Here is a 5,591-nt window from a genome sequence, read left to right as displayed (position 1 = left end):
TTATTTTTTAGTTTTTATACACATTAGCTACCACCATTAATCATTCAAGTATACAACACAACCTAAATTCAACAAACATTCACTTCATCAAAAAATATTTGCTACAGAGTATAAAGAGTTATATGAAATGCAATAAATGAAAAATGTTAATATGGATGAGTGAAAAACCAATGATAAGCAAGGCATCATTTAAAAATAGTTCATTCACAGTGAAGTCTTATGCAGAGTATTTTTATAACAAAATTCTTCAAGTATGACCGGGTTTACAAGAAAAAAAGAATGGTATCATATAATTTTACCTCACGAGGACCGTAGACACACAAAGTAAAATGACAATATTTTCTAAGCAAGGAGGTAAAAATGAAAAGCACACTTAGAAACTAGCCAAACCAAGGCAGATCCAAGTCATTTATTAACAAAACTAAGCTGCAATATTTCTTTTCTAACCACATAAAGAAATCATCCTAACCATAACTATTTCTTGTGCATAGTTTGAACTTGAATATCCACTAAAATCCATTGTAAAAATACCATGGCTTCAAATTTAGTTCAATCCTTCAACAAAGAGCCAAATCACAACTACAAAACTTCCAAATGACCAAGAGAGTATAATACAAAGCAACCCCAATGAATTCAAAGAGTCATGAGTTGTTAATTTAGTGACATTAATGCACCATTCTATCACAATTAAAGCATATCATGGCGTATATTCCACATTCCCACTATACATCACTGCCAACCTTATCAAACATTAAATAATTGCATAATATGCCAATATTGTAGTTTTATGCCCTTATAACATATTGAACCCTGACATCACAACAATGTTATGCCATTCCTCAAATAAAAATTTGTAATAATTCAATATCATAACCCTGGTCAAATATCCTCAAAAAATGAGTGTATGTAGTTTACACCGTACTACCAAACCATAAGATACGTGTACCTTATTACCTCTTATCAAATGTTATCATAATTTGTGTTCTAGATAAAAGTGTCATTCCGAAATCACCCTTGTATAATATATCATAACCATGTTGTGATATACAAATAACATTATAATATAATGTTTTCAACTGCCAATTAAAGCTTGATACTGTATGCCATAATACTTTCCATGAAACTTAGTATATACACTTTTTTGCCCACATGTAATTGTTATTGTTATTACCATGATCCTTTCTAATGGTTATATCATAGCATGATACCATAGATTATACTTGGCCATATAACATTATGTAATGCTATGCACTTTTGATATAAGACTCATCATGAAATTTAAACCATATTCCAATATTTTCCTTATAACATATATGTTTAAGATATTTTGTTAATCCTTATCCAGTCTTTCATGTGAAATAGGTTATGTTACTTATGTGAACCATCTCTATAATGCGTGCCCCTAGTTGCAGAAATGCATTCTAGGAATTTTCAAATATGAAAAATTATGCATGGATAAAGATAATAAACTTTCAATGATGCTTATGTGGAATATAGAATCATGTGCCATATAGTGATACATAATCAATAATCTATAATGCTTTCACTAGGAGAACCCATTTACTTTAGTCTAAGAACAACATAGAGATATTAATGTTTACAACACTGCGTGATATTTTTTTTACATAAGTGAGATATATATGGGTTGTGCTAATAGTACTTAGAAAGGTTACAAGGGTTTCCAACTAGGTGAAACCTCTTGTATCTCTTGAATATATGCTTACCTATTGTAGTCTTATTGGCTGAATGACACATCACTATATTATTTACAGATGTTAGAACATGTATCTAGCTTGAAAACATTTTCTCTAAAAATGTGCTCAAGAAAGTGCTATCATATCACTTGGGATGTTCTTTATTAGTAAAATGGAAATATATAGAGTAGAAATAACAAGCAATACCTTGATTTATTGTAAAAATATAGTTCACAACCATGATAGACAAATCATGAACCATACTTGTGTTGGCCCAAAAGCCACACTAAGAGGGTGGGGTGAATAAGTGTGAGGTCAATTTCACAATTTAGCAATATTTCTTAACCATTCATGCATATAGCAAGGGGCCATCAACATTATGCCATTAATGAGATCAATGCATCAGCATATCAGTGACATGAAAAGAGAAAACAACAACACAAGAGAGCATCACATCACAAGAAGACATACGTTTTTAGGTGGACACCCAAATGGGAGAAAACCAACAACTTTTATTCAACTCAATTATCAATTAGTTTACATCAATTTGCGGGGCCCAACATGTGGGAGTCAACTACCCCAGAATATGCAAGTTGCCACTTGCAGTAGGCTACATCTTGTTTGAGGCTCTGACCTTGAAGATGCAAGTAACAACCCATTATAGGATACAACTTGATTAGGCTCCAAACTCTAGATTGAGTAGGCTCCAACCTAAGCAAATGAGTAGGCTCTGACCTACTCTAGGCTACAACCTGTTTGAGGCTTCAACCTTCTTACTTGAGGGTCCACGTGGTTATACCTAACTTGCTATTCTCGGGCTTGTCATCTCTCAAGGCCATAGTGGCGATAGTATATGGGCTCACCTTCATCCATTATGGCAACAATGTATCGCTTTAGCCTTGTCCTCGGTCTCGCCCATAGAGGCAACAAACTGGGGTGCAATACTCAGTTACAATGGAAAAAATGCAATTGTCTCAGCCACAACCTCATCCAAAAAGGCAACTAACTTGGTCACATAACTTCATTGAATAACAACAATGTAATGGCCCCCACTTCATCCTAGGTCTTGTCTACAGAGGCAATGAAATCAGTAACAAAAATATGTGTAGTAGAAACATTGTAATGGCCTCAAATTCATCGTCGACCTTGTCAACAGAGGCAATTAACTCGGTCATAGAACTCCATTACAGTAGAAATAATGTAATGGACTAAGCTATAAGACTCGTGCAAATTTTCTACATCAATATGCCATTTCAGAACTTGACCAACCTTAATCAAAACGAAGATAAAAATGTAGTGTTCAAATAACAATTCAATGGAACTAGATCAAGAAGTTTCGTTCCTTCAGAGTAATAGGATTCAGGGTTAGCTCTTGAAGTTCATCACGAACCATAGATTTGTTACTAAGAGTTGAGAAGCTAAACAAAAAAATTTGATGCAAACATAACAATATAAGTATCTGAACTTGGTTACACGAAAACATAACCATGAGAGTGTTCACATTTTTAGTGGTTCCATTCATACATCCATTAAGTCACATATAGAAATTCGGTAAACTTGAGCTAAGGGGGTAGGGCCAACCATAGGCCTGTGGTTTAAGGAGTTAAACCCATTATTTTATGCGGATGGTATTCACCACAAGGCCAAGTTTAATATTGGATGGAGAGACTCAAAGCTTCTTAACCCATATGACCTTTCCATATGATCGTGACCGAAGGGTCATTGGTCATTCTTCTGCTGATGTCATCATGACATCATAGTTTCCATGCGGCATGCCCTGAGTGGGCCACGTGTCATCCAAATTTCTAACTATTGGACAACTCCAAATCCCAAATTCACCTCCCATGTGGCAACCTGAGGTGGCTCCACTTTGGAAAGATGATGTCATCTTGCCATGTATGAATTGTGCCATGTGTTGAACATTAATATGCCTATGTCACTATCCATTAATATTCTGCCATGTGTCGTCATTCTATTAGTCAATGGGACCAGTTAAACCTTGATCATATTTCTTACCTTATGGACATTGATCTTTCTATTCAAAGGTGGACCCACTCCCAACTTGCACAATGTTTAACAAATTAATATTTTGTGGTTTTCCCTATAGTTTGGCCTTTTAATTTTTTGCCCCAACTATAATGATTTTCAATAGGCTATAAATTCTCATCTAGGATGATTTTTCTAAGCAGAATATATAGTTGGAAAGGTATCGATGAGCACTACATCACCAAGATTTTTTAAAATCTTTTGATCATGTTAACTTCATAAAAAATTAAAATAACTTTAAGCACCCATATCTATATGTAATGAGACCTTGCGAAAGGTCAAACTATCATACTGCTTCACTAAAAGACTTGTTTCTTCTTTAATCATGAAGGATGGGGGTGTTGCTGATATCCACACACCCCCTTTGACATAAATGCCATATTTTTGTCATCAATGACAACTGATTGTCTGATTGCAGGTGTAAGGGATAATCATTCAAATCTAGAAACGATTTCCTCAAGCGCAAGTGGAATTTCTTCCTCAATTTCCTTTTCAGTTTCAGTCATTCGCCTCCAAACTTAGATATTCTACTAAAACAATAGAATTTCTAAAATTAACCGAAAATTAGCAGAACTTCACTTACCCAGGAACCGAAAGGAAAACAACACCGCTGTTCATAAACTTCTCGCATCCACCTTTCTCCCAACCTTTATCGTGTTAATTCTCCACCGTCGATCCTCTTTCTTCAATCCGATGGTTGGCGCTTTCCCCGCTTGCAAACTAGTCGGGTGATCCTCCACTATTGATCAAGCCCACTTGATCCAACGGTTGACGCTTAATATCGCATGGAATTCTTGCTGATGTTTATTAAGCTGAGAACATGAGAGAAATGAAGTTTCTCCATGTTATGTGTCAGCTTCTAAATGGAATCGTGTGACTATCGTAAAATACCACTTACCTCCTTGAGCCCGCGCGAAAACAAATTTCGCCTATGAAGATCGCTTTACTACTCTGTTTAACTTTGGCGTGCGTTTGCACACGACTACCATAGATCTAATGGTTCTATCGATCAGACGGTTCTAGGCTTCTTCGGGTTCCCTCACAAATTTATCAAAATTTTTTCCTTCCGCTATGATTTTAGTGCTCCCGCCAGGTTTAGCTCTTCTCTATGGAATTCAAAGCTTAGCTAATTAAAGCTCAGTGGTTCGAAACACATTCGATTTAACTTAATACAGAGTGAATGAGGAATTAAACGTGATAACACCAAATCATACATAACTCTATTTTTACAGGCCAAACTGGAATTCAACAATAAATAGATATTTCAAAGGAATTCAACCTCCAAGCTTTAACCTTTCATGCATAGAATACATAGAGATACATAGGTATTTCAATTATTTTATAGTCTAATTCTCCATAGCCAAATCCAATCAAATCCTCTTACAATAGTTCAAAACTTAGATAAATACTTTACATCCAACAATCCGATCCCCAATCAATGGATCAAATCTATCTAATCCTAGATAAATACATAAACTGCTTGATATTCTCCTCGAGAATCTCAACTAAGTCTGAACTACTTGGATTAATTACAAAATCATTCAAATACCTATATTCTAGCTCAAATCCTATCTAGAAAACTTTGTAAATTGACAACTAAAGGATCCCACTCCTTTTCTTGTAAACCTTTTTTGGATTTTTGGAATAAAATGAAGCCTTTTGTCTTCAAGCCTCATGCTCATGCATCAAACTCATGAGGACAAAATTCTTCGTGGGCTCCTGTCCATGAGCTCTTCTACAAAACTTCCCAACTTCTATAGCATGGCATCTGTCACCCAGGTATTATTAGTAATTGGTTGATCTTTCCACTTGACCAAGTATTGAAAATACTCATGTCCCCTTGTCTTCTTA

This window comes from Pinus tabuliformis, chromosome 1_2 (genome assembly GCF_031772625.1).
Source record: "Pinus tabuliformis cultivar Carrire ecotype Pingquan chromosome 1_2, CPIR1, whole genome shotgun sequence".
Taxonomy (NCBI): Eukaryota; Viridiplantae; Streptophyta; class Pinopsida; order Pinales; family Pinaceae; genus Pinus; species Pinus tabuliformis.
The sequence above is the reverse complement of the archived record's forward strand: the minus strand, read 5'-3'. Positions refer to the sequence as shown.